The 13,047-nt window shown below is 32.9% G+C and overlaps 1 long non-coding RNA gene across 1 annotated transcript; it reads left to right on the forward strand.

The window, feature by feature from the left end:
• Positions 1–7,204: 7,204 nt before the first annotated feature.
• Positions 7,205–11,860, forward strand: LOC136832443 (uncharacterized). The gene is made up of 5 exons (XR_010851210.1): positions 7,205–7,539; positions 9,374–9,484; positions 9,841–9,875; positions 10,176–10,251; positions 10,801–11,860. It is a non-coding gene; the product is annotated as an uncharacterized lncRNA (long non-coding RNA).
• Positions 11,861–13,047: the final 1,187 nt, after the last annotated feature.

The following is a 13,047-nucleotide window of genomic DNA, read 5'->3' on the forward strand; positions in this document are numbered from 1 at the left end:
GGCATGTGAAACGACAGTCAAAATATTAAATATGCTACCGAGGGAAATAAAATTACGTGAAAAAATACTGAAGGTTACTTTATAAAAAAAAAAAAAGCTTAGCATGTAACACTAAATCTTTCTTTATATATATATGACGAATGATAAATTTTTTATTGATAGCAACATAATTTTTTGTACCCTGTAAAATAATAATAATAATAATAATAATAATAATAATAATAATAATAATAATAATAATAATAATAATAATAATAATAATTCGTTTGTACAAAACTTTAACATTACTCTAAAAAATGTTCAAGTCTGAGGGGTTTAACAATACTTAACAATACTTTTAAAGGCTTCAGCATTTATCTCAAAGGTAGTAATAATGTTTCAAATTATTTCAGTTTCCCTTTTAAAATATCTAAACGTGTATTTGAATATTATTATTATTATTATTATTATTATTATTATTATTATTATTATTATTATTATTATTATTATTATTATTATTATTATTATTATTATTCAGTAGATGAAACCTATTCATATGGAACAAGCCCACCAAAGGGCCACTGACTTGAAATTCAAGCTTCCAAAGAATATTAAGGTGTTCATTAGGAAGAAGTAAGAGGAAGTAAAATAAAAAGAATAAATTTATAAATAGATAAAGAGAAAAAAAGTGTATAAAAATGCAGGGAGAATAATATTAGGGTAGCAATGCATTGTATTTTCGCTTGAACTTCCGAAGTTCCAACTACGCGACATACTCTGGGAAACTCTTCCACAGTCCAGCGGCTTGAGGAATAAAGGACCTCTGGAACTGAGAAGTTCGACAGCGAGGCACATTTACTGTATATTGGTCCTCCTGTTTAGCGAATCTAGTTGCTTTCGGCAGATAAAGGGGATCAGGGATCAACTGCGAATGTGAAAGATCTCTGTCGAAATACAACTTTATGAAAAAGCGACAAACGAGAGGCCATCCGTCGATGATCCGAGTCATAACTGCTACTATTAGGAAACAGAAACCTACCACCACTCTGCCTAAAAGAGAGAAATCTCTGGCAGAATCAGACATCCACACCGGAGAACAGTGTTCCAGTAAAGGGAGTACAAATGACCTAAAAAATTTTGCACTGATTTCATCACTGTTGTTATCACTACCGGGGTTTAATATGTCAGGCAGGGCAGCCGATCGAGGCTGTACCCACTTCAAAGTTGAAGGATTGCCACCCCATATGAAAAATGGAAAAAGCACTTTAAACGAAGAAGAAGAAGAAGATTTCATGAGACAACGAACAATACAACTAAAAGATTGCTGAAACTTTCATTAGATGTTTCAAAAAGTTACACCTAGAATAGTGAAAGTCAGCTGACTTTCATAAAACTGAATTAAGTGAATGAATGGATTTTTTTTTATGCAGAGGCGTTTGCAAGCCAGCTTGCACACAAGAAGGAACAAAACCCACGCACACAAACAAATAAACAAACAAAAAAGCAAAAGTAAATATACAGACATACACAAACCAACAAAAAGCTTAAACAAACAAACAGGCAAACAAACACAAGCGAACAGACAGACATACCCAAACAAACAAACAGACAAACAAACAAACATAAATAACCAAACATGAACAAACCAACTAACACACAATACAAACAGGCAAACAAACAACATACAAAGTCAAACTAAGCCAAACAAAATGCACAAACGATCAAATACAAACAAACGCACAAGGCAAACAAACAAACAAACAAACAAACAAACAAACAAACAAACAAACAAACAAACAAACAAACAAATCATGCACAAACAAACAAACAAACAAACAAACAAACGCACCGTCACGACCGTTTCATTCACGCCGCCAGGACAGAACCAGATAACATGTCGAGCGATGCGCAAATGGATTGTCGTTGCTTTTTGGGGCATAGCAAGAGACGAAGCACCTACTTTCGGACGCCGCCTACGTGGCCCATTCTCATTTCGAGGGGCGCCTCGGGAATTCGTAAACAGCTGCCGAAAACAACAGTGACACGGTTACGAAATGACCCTTACTTATTCGAGGACTTCGTGTTGAGTTCGATGACGACGTTGCTGGACAGTTCGCATGTACACACATACACATACGCACACGCATATATATATATATATGTGCGTGAGTGTGTGTGTGTGTGTTTTGTTTGTTTGTGTGTACATGTGAGTGTGCATGTATATATATATATATATATGTATATATATATATATATATATATATATATATATATATATATATATATAAATTTATCTTTGAAACCGTAAATCTCAGGTGAATAACAAATATTTCATTTAAAATCACTACAAGCGACAATTCTCTCAGTATTTATAATATAACACGGAAATAACTGTAGAATCGAGAATTATTTATCTATTTATTTTTGAGACCAGAAAACTAAACTTAAATTACTTTCATTTAACGTAACATAATTTCCACGTTTAGGAAAATGATTACTATTCCACGTGACGGGAATATCCATTGTTTATCTTGATTTGTGTGTGTGAGTGTGTGTGTGTTGTTGTCTGTGAGATTATTATTATTATTATTATTATTATTATTATTATTATTATTATTATTATTGTTGCTGCAAAATATCATTATGCCTATGTACTATATATAAAAAAGATTTGATCAACTATTATTATTATTATTATTATTATTATTATTATTATTATTATTATTATTGCAAAAATATTATTATACGGCTATCTACTACATATAAAAATTTTATCAATTATTATTATTATTATTATTATTATTATTATTATTATTATTATTATTATTATTATTATTATTATTATTATTATTACTAAATTATGGCAAATACATATAAAAATTTTCAATTATTATTATTATTATTATTATTATTATTATTAATTATTATTATTATTATTATTATTATTATTATTATTTTAAAATACAACAAAAGCATTTTCGCATCTTGACTGGAAACATCAATAATCTCTCTCTCTCCATTATAAACAACACTCATCCGAGAGAGCTCTCTCTCTCTCTCTCTCTCTCTCTCTCTCTCTCTCTCTCTCTCTCTCTCTACTAGTCCAAGGCCGATGAGGGGCCCACATGACACATGACATGACTTCGACACATACCACATTCAGCACATGACCTCATCTGACTCTCATTCACCTGTCGAAGCAAAAAGCCTCATGAGGTATTGTCACCTGTCAGGCAGGAGTGACGAGTTTGTGTGTGTGTGTGTGTGTATGTGTTTGTGTGTGTGTGTATGTGTGTGTTTGTGTGTGTGTGCTGCCTGGAAAGGTTTTTTTTTAAATTGATGGTTTTTCGGGGATGTAAGTGTGGAAATAAATGAGAAAGGTGATATAAATATTTTTTTTTTAAATTGATGGTTTTTTTCTGAGAATATGATTGTGGAAATAAATGGGAAAGTTATGTATGTTTTTTTTAAATTGATTGTTTTTTTGGGGGGGAATATGAATGTGGGAATAAAAGGGAAAGATTACATAAATGTGTTTTTTTCATTTACTGTCATTTAATAGAGGAATATTAGTCCAAAAATAAAAGGGGAAATGAGGTATAAATGAGGCTCTTTTGTCATCATTCAGAAGAGAAACATTACTGCAAAAATAAAAGGAAAAAGGTTGCATAAAGTAGGGTTTTTTTAGCAAATGGAAAATGAGTTCAAAAATTTAAAATAAAAGCGAAGTTTTATAAATGTGTTTTTGATCGTGTTTCGTCTGTGTGAAAATAAAAAAAAGAATAATAAGCAAATCCCATAAAGGAGTTTTATTTGCTTTTACTGAGTGATATTTTATTATGTAAATAAAAATAATATTGCTTACGCGAATTTCGAAATTGCCGTTTTAAAAAGGATTTATAGGAAAAATTAAAAAAGCCCATATTAAAAAGACAAATGCAAAGCATTAAAATTTTCAATATAAGAACAAAATTAGAATGCATTAAAAATCGGAGGTTAGGAATTCAAATCTATAACAGAAAAGAATATACAAAATTCGAACACATAAAAAATTCGAATATATGAAAAAAATTCGAGATTTGTTGAAAAACCCAGATATGAAATAAAAATATACATCAAGAATCCAATATAATAAAAAATCCAAATAAAATAAAATTAGAATGATCAAAACTTGAATATGTTAATAATTCGAACACATAAAGATATTAATATACGATTGCGAATCTAAAAAAAAAAAAAATTGAATTCACCAATATACTCCTAAATAATGGAATTTCGGGATTTATCTTAAGGCAGAGGCCGATGGGGGTGTCAGCTTGTGGCCTCCCTTCACACAGATCTAATAGGATTAAGAGAAGGGAATAAGAAAATGTAAAAAAAAAAAAAATGTAAATTTGTAAGCCAGCGAAATTGGAACTAATACGAGAATTTGGATCACAGTGGAGTATGTCCGGTCACACTAATAGATTTTTTGTTGGCTTTCACCTTTGCAGTGTGTGTGTGTGTGTGTGTGTGTGTGTGTGTGTGTGTGTGTGTGTGTGTGTGTGCGTCAAACTGGTTCCGCTGTGCACCAAGATCAGGTAACCTCTGGTTCGCTAATTACTTGCACTGAGCATGTGAGTTATCTATTTATTTATTTATTTATATATTATTTATTTTATTATTTTGCTTAATTACTGTCAATGGGAAATATCAACATGAGCTGACATCGTACTCAAATGAGCTCAAAAAAGCTCATGATATAATAAAAAAAAGTTTTGAAATAATATTTTTTTTATGGTAATATATCAATGTAAATGGTAAATATTTTTGCCTTGAAATAGACTCTTCAAGAAATAAATATTCTTATCGCCTGAGTGAAGTAATATCTTCCCAGAGATGACTAAAGAAACCTACGGGAGTTAATGCGAAGGAATCGTAACAAGAGGCTGAAGGTCAATGATTCTCAAACTGGGTGCCAACAGACAGTGCCTAGGGGTGCCGCAAGATTGTCATGAATTTTGCCTTGGCTTGATCATATCAATGAAAAAAAAAAAAAAAAAAAAAAAAAAAACAAAAGTTTGCATAAGTCTTCATATAATTATTATCAGTCTGTCTACTCTACTTATGTTTATCTCATTCTTCTGATATGCTCTTTGTTTGTACAGTATATTTCTGCATGTGCGGTGTGCTGACTTTGGTTTGAGCATGGATAATAATCTTATTCATTAAATAAGAAGTTAATTCATGCGATATGGTGGGCTGACGAAGAATGGGTGCCACGGTAATGATTACATTAGTTAGGGTGCCATCACTAAAAAAAAATATTGAGAGCCACTGCTGTAAGGGAAAATAATTCCACCGACATTCAGCGACGTATAAAACTAACGGAATGAATTAATTCTACGATGATACTTATGTTTATTACCCCAGCTTATTCCTTAGTTATCAAATTATTTCATCCTCATGCTTATTTATGGATGATTCGCCTTGTTCTGTTCATTTTCTTCTCTGTTTAGGTATCTCTTGTTCTCGTGTGATGACCACGTGTCTCCCCTTTCTTCACGTGCTGAAAATCTTTGTGGGAATATTTATAGTTTTATATTCTGGGGATTTTCCTTAGTGACGTAGCTGCTATTTCCGCATGCATTAGACAATACTCCACTGAGATTTGATTTACACCTTTTAATAATAATAATAATAATAATAATAATAATAATAATAATAATAATAATAATAATACAAAAATCACATTTATATAAAGTACTGTATTACAAATAATAAAATGAATTCAGGAGCTTTCGACAGCCTGCTCAGCTCCCTTCTTCTAGCTGAAGAGGGAGGCTGAGCAGGCGCTCAAAGCTCCGGAATTCATTTTATTATTTGTAAATACAGTACTTGCATAAATGTGATTTTGTTTTTATAAACATATTCACGGGATTGTGAAGAAGATTTGAATAATAATAATAAAATAATAATAATAATAATAATAATAATAATAATAATATATACATATATATATATATATACATATATATATATATATATATACATATATATATATATATATATATATATATATATATATATATATATATATATATATATATATATATATATATATATATATATATATATAGAGAGAGAGAGAGAGAGAGAGAGAGAGAGAGAGAGAGAGAGATAAAACTTGCATCAGTGGGATATTTCCACCATTTCAGTGCCTCAAGTGATTATGAGATTTTTACAATAATAATAATAATAATAATAATAATAATAATAATAATAATAATAATAATAATAATAATAATAATAATAATAATAATCCGGAGTTATCTTTCTCCTTTTCAAGTCGGATGAACTGGCCTGGATAAAAATTTCCCACAACCGGATTACTCAGCCCGGAAGCGCTTTCCAGGATCCAGAATACCATTTGGATTACTCACTGATTACTCATTGAATACTTACGGCTCGATGACGTCACGTCACCCTTGTGTCATTACGCAACGGCCCTTTACATCATTTCCGACGCGGCCCCGTGGACTCCTATAGTAGGAACATTCCGAGAACCCAGGGAATGGAACAGTATACTTTCGTTTGTCCTTAGGTATTCTTAGGTTTTTCTTTTTTATTTTTAAAAGGGTTTCACGGTCCTAGGGACGGCAAGGATGCCGCTTCCACTTTAATGACCTACAGGTGTCGAAAGGAAATGCTAAATATTTTTTTTATTTTGGCAATTTTTTTTTTTTTTCTCTTGACATTCGTTTATAAAACTTGGGTTTAAGCTTCCAGGTTATGTCGTTATCTATCTTCTCGTTATTCCTCTTTCTTTCGTTATTGTAATCTTAATTGGTAGATTTTACTCGCGTTTAGGAAATATAAAGGTGACAATTAATATTCTGCCTCATTTTTCGCCAATTCCACTTGCTCGGAAGACACCAGACGGGAACACTCTTCTTCTCCATTCGTCCTGTTTATCTTTTCTTCTTCTTCTTCTTCTTCTTCTTCTTCTTCTTCTTCTTCTTCTTCTTCTTCTTCTTTCTATAGAAAAGATAGTTGCCAACCAGCGCTTCCGGTCTCCAGCCAAGGACCATCCGAAATACCTCGCACGCACAAAAAAAAAAAAACAATAAAAATAAAAGCTTTATTGAAGAAACATTCCAGTGTCCTTTGTGTGCGTTACCCTACTCACCCTGAGGAACACACAATAGCCCACCCGTAATTTGTCTTCTACGCCAAAGGGTTTGCAACAATGCCGCAGGCGCGCGCGCGAGCACGCGCCTCGCTGGAAATAACCGGAAGAAGAAATTAAGGCTACTTTTGGGGAAGGCGAGTTGAGCTCCTTCCTGCTTGAACGATCTTTAAAAGGATGCGTTCAAGGGTGCATTCTTCAGTTGTGAGTTGGACGTTCAGGAAAGAAGACCCCTCGTTGGATATCTGTCAAGTTACGACGCTTGGAAGTTGACCAAATTGAAGTTGACGCCGGGGACTCGTCGCTAAGTTGACATAGCTCAAGTTGGTAACGAAGTTTCGTCGCGTTTTGAAAGTTTACTTAGGTCCGAAGTAGCTTCACTTGTGACAAAGGTAAGATAAAGTTTTCGATAAATATTATAAGCTTACGAAAGGGATGACATGGCGTCTAGATTAGAAGAGAATATGAAATCACCTGCATGTCTTACATTTTTCTTAACCTTTTATACGTTTATTCAAAATATTTTACTGACTTGTTCTAAAATACTGTTTGATACTGATTTATGGAGGTTAAACTGCTTCCTAGATAGTGATGATAAAATACTTCCTTACTAGAATCTAGAAAACATTACATGACAAATTTTACTGGCATATCTATGCAATGCATGGGAAAAAAATACACTGGTTATTATTATTATTATTATTATTATTATTATTATTATTATTATTATTATTATTATTTTTATTATTATTCAGATGAACCCTATTCATATGGAACAAGCCCCCAGGGGCCATTGACTTTGAATTCAAGCCCCCAAAGAATATTATTCATCTAAAAGAAGTAACAGAAGGTAATACGAAATAGAAATAGAAGAGATCAGTTATTAGTTAAAAACTGAATGAACAAATTAGTAAATAAATAGATAAAAATGTCAGTAAATTATTAAAACACGAGGAGAATGTCTTAGGGTATTAGGGTAGAAATGCGTTGCATCTTCTCTTAAACATTTCTTATGGTAGGGATCATTGCTTCCTCAAATGATTATCAGTGATTATCAATGATCATCACGAATATTAATGATAATGTTCATGATGATTGTTGCTCCCATAGAGTCAGGAGGAAATAATAATAATAATAATAATAATAATAATAATAATAATAATAATAATAATAATAATAATAATAATAATAATAATCACAGAGAGTAATCATTAAATTATTAATGATGTTAACAACTGACATCACGAAATATCACCATAATAATAATAATAATAATAATAATAATAATAATAATAATAATAATAATAATAATAATAGTAGTAGTAGTAGTAGATGTTATCCCAGATTTATAATGATAATGTTAAGGACAATAATTTCCATCTGACAATCTTTGATCAAATTATCAATGGATAATATAATTGTTCCATAGGATTTTCTTGAAATTATAGATGGTAAATGACAATTTTCTGATAGACTGAAAAGGAATTTATCCAGAAAATTATCATATGATTAATGATGATAATTGCTTACACATATTTATGGTTAGAATATCAATTATCATGATAACTTCTGCCACAGACTAATGAAACTGTCAATAATATACTAATTTCTTTGAAAAAATTATGATAATCATAAATAACTCAATATCTCTTGGATTTAATTAACAATTATAACGATCATTTTTTCAAGGCATTTATGATGAAATTATTACTGATAAATATAATTACGCTCACAGATTTATGCTGTTATATTGTTCCTAATCGCTTCAACAAATTCATAATGAAGAACATATCAATGATAATGACAAAGAGTTATAAATGTCTATGATGAAATAATTTCTCCCACAGATTTATGGTTAAAATAATGACGATGCATAATTTTATAGTGAAAGGCATATCAGTAACAATGACAGTTATAAACATCTGTGATGAATATGATGAAATCATCATTTCTCTCATAGAATTTATGGTTCAAATAATGACCATGCATAAATTTATAGTGAAGGACATATCAGTGATAATGACAAATAGATATAAATGTCTATAATGAAATCATCATTCCTCTCATAGATTTATGGTTAAAATAATGACGATGCACAAATTTATAGTGAAGGGCATACCAGTAATAATGACAAATTGTTACAAACGTCTATGCTGAATACGATGAAATCATTATTTTTCTCATAGGTTTATGGTTGAAATAATGACGATCATTGTTCTCTCACAGATGAAGACCCTATTCTACGTGCTCATTGTATTCCTGGCGCTTGGCACAATGATCTCTGCTATGCCTCAAAGTTACTTCACGGGATTCAAGCAAACCTCAAAGCAAAGAAGTGTGAGTTTTTTAAATGTTTTTGTTTTCTCCTTTTGTGTGTGTGGATATATTTTCTTTATTTCAAGGTTATGTTATGGGATTTTATTTCCTATTTGTTCAGTCTTTTTTCTGAAAGGTGGATTGTATAATTTTGTGTTTCGCTTTGTTTTTTGTGTATATATATAACACATTTATATATATAAAATATAATATATATATATATATATATATATATATATATATATATATATATATATATATATATATATATATATATATATATAACTGAACATTAACTGGACCTGACCCTATCTTTTCAAGAGATAATCTTCAACACTGAGGTCAGCCATCTCATCTCATTTCATTTCCTTTTTCAGAATTCGCAGAGAAACCGCAATGGGAGGAGCATTAGGTAAGGCAGACAAACTCTCTCTCTCTCTCTCTCTCTCTCTCTCTCTCTCTCTCTCTCTCTCTCTCTCTCTCTATAAGATCTGATAGGAAGACATTTCACCCTTGAATAAAACGCTTTATCATTTGTGTTCATTGTGAAACCCAAAATAAGTAAATAAATAAATGAATGACTGAATAGATAAATAAACTGCGTCTTAATAAATACGTAAATTAATGAATAAATGAACTGAGAGAAAAAGCAAATAAGAAAAACACATAAAAAAAGAAAATGAAAATACATTTAAAAAATATTTTTTGGCAGGAGTGAAGATGTCTTGAATATAGACGACGATCTGCAAGCTGTAGAATTTACGTAAAATAAGCGCAGTTTTTTACGGGTAAGTAAACTGGCCATAATATTCTTTCTTTGTTCAGGAAACTGAAGTGTAAATGCTGGAGGATTAATTAAATATACGACTTCAGTCACAATCTAATTTTTTTTTTGCGTTTTGTCACAATATTGGTGTTCATATTCAGGAACCTGGAGTATAAATACTAGACGATTATTATATAAACAGCTTAAGTCACAAATAAAAAAAACTGTTTTTGGATTTCGCCACGTAATGGGAGTTTGTTTTAAAGGAATTACTGACAGTAGACAGATAAAAACAGTTGAGACAGACGGGAGGAAGCAGATGTATGACTCCTTTGTGGAGCTGGACAGAAACTCGATTTTTTTTTTGGGGGGGGGGCAAGACAAAGCAAACAAATTCCTAGTGTCTTCAGAATCCTGAATGAAGACTCATTTATAATTGATTTAGCGTATTCAGAGATGCTGTGAACAGCAAAATGGGGCGCTATTCAACAACGCCACAGCTTTGATCAGCGACTGATTCTATTTTCTAGCTGTAGGTAACACCACTTTTTCCTTTTTTTTTGTCTTTCAGTGCTGCAGTCTCGACGGAATTAAAATTCGCGCCGTCCGATGCTCCATAAGACGCCATCTTTCTACCAGAGGATGGCTGTCGTGTGCCCGAATGAATCGAGTCGTTCGTTAGCATTTCTTTATTGTCCGTGTGAAATTGTGACAGGTTCGATCACCAAACTGTAAAGAACTGCGTAATTTTGTGATAAAATTGTCGTTTTTTTAACAAAATGACCTCGTTTTCGTACCCTTTGCGATTATATTTGCTATCGAAAGGTGTCAGACGTGTGGGGGAGAGGTAAGGCGGCTGGTAAAAAGAGGAAATTCAGAACTAAGAGACCAATGAAAATGATCATTGTTTCACGTTCCTGTGAGCAACCTTTCTCCGTCTATCTCCTTTTTTTTATCTATTCAGAACTGGGCTAGATACAGACCTAACACTGGAAAAAAATATGGAGACCACACTTACTACAGAATGTAGGGAACACCTTGGTTTGTGTGTCCAAGTCTAGAGGTCAACACCAGGCTTCTTATTCACTCTAACGTCTCACAGTGACATATGAGGCGTCACTGGGCAATGGCTAGCCCTGACATAAGGCCAGTTTAGTCTGTACCTGCCAACACAAAGCAATTGTAAGGGCTGCAGTGAGAAGTCTACCAAAAGCATGAGACAGCCTTGCTGAACAACCTAAATCAGGAGAGGATACTGAGAAGGGGCCAGGCTGAGCGGTACTCTTCACAGGGAGGACTGGAACCAAGATTCTGTAGACTAGTGAAGAGTGGGAAGTTTGCCACCTAAGCCAGTGGTCTCCAACCTATGACCCGGGGGCCACTTCCGACCAGATACATGATCTCATCTGGCCCGCAGCTAATATTCAAAAGCTAAATAATTCCCACTTTTACCAGTCGCAGCCAGTCACTTAAAGCTCAAGTGTGGTGGCAGTCTGTCATCTCCCACCCCATTTCTGGTTTACCTTGACTAATGCAGACAAGTTTTGCTTTGAATATCTGCCATTTGTTTGACTTTAGTTTGAAATAATTAAATATATGACACTGATGCAACCCTGATCTAGGCTAAAAGGCTATGAGTGAAATCAATGCACTGTCTCGTCAGGTCAAATGAAAGCCTTCAACCAAGTCTTCCTTCAAGACCCAAAGACCCACTACAGCCAACTAATTGAAGAAAAACATGAGTTCTCAAGACCCAAAGACCCTATGCAGGCAACTAAATGAAGAAAATCATGAGTCTTCAAGCCCCAAAGACCCACTGAGGCCAACTAATTGAAGAAAATCATGAGTTCTCAAGACCCGAAGACCCACTGGAGCCAATTAAATGAAGAAAAATATGAGTCCAAAACCCGAAGGCACTATGCAGGCAACTGAAAGAAAATCCTGAGTCCTCAAGACCTAAAGACCTACTGAAGACAATTAAAGGAGAAAAAAAAATGAGAAGAGATTTTCCAGATATTCATTACTTTCAGAAGTATGGGGACAGAGGCTAACGGATCAAGAATATGCGAGACTATTAAGAATAGGTGCAGTTATATAAAAGAGCAACGTGACAAGGAGGCGTCCGGCATCTTAGAATGTGCTGGCCAAATTTGGAAGGGTCTGGTAACACTCTAGTGATTGCGTTTCAGTGGGATGTTGGTGCACTGAGGACTCATTATCTACCTGAAAGTCAACCATTGGTCTACAAATATGGGAGAACACCTTGGTGACATGCATAGCTACCAAATTAGCTTCACCCTCCACTGATTTATGAATACAGAAAGGGTGTCATGAATGCTAGTATAGGTGATATTCACAGATTTGCCATGACACCCAGGACGATGGAGGAGACACGACTTGCCTCTGTTTTTTTTCATTTCTTCCTCAGGTTGCTGTAGATAAAAAGGATTATATATATAACGTATATATATGTGTATATATAATACATATATATATATATGTGTGTGTATATATATATATATATATATATATATATATATATATATATATATATATATATATATATATATATAATTTTAGTACAAATTCATCTCTTAACTTCTTAATTCTCTTTTGATTTTGTGGATAAGCTTATCACTGTAAGCCTTACATCCGAGTGAGAGAATAAACGAAGAAGCATTCACCTTCCTCCTTGGCAGGATTCGAGCCAACGCAGAAAGGCTCCAAATCCCCCCCTTTTTTTTTACCTTTTTTTTTAACCTTTCAAAGGGAACACACTTCCTGTTTCTCAGTAAGCTCCTAGGGATGAGGCTGCAAG

This window comes from Macrobrachium rosenbergii, chromosome 49 (assembly GCF_040412425.1).
Source record: "Macrobrachium rosenbergii isolate ZJJX-2024 chromosome 49, ASM4041242v1, whole genome shotgun sequence".
NCBI classification, from domain to species: domain Eukaryota; kingdom Metazoa; phylum Arthropoda; class Malacostraca; order Decapoda; family Palaemonidae; genus Macrobrachium; species Macrobrachium rosenbergii.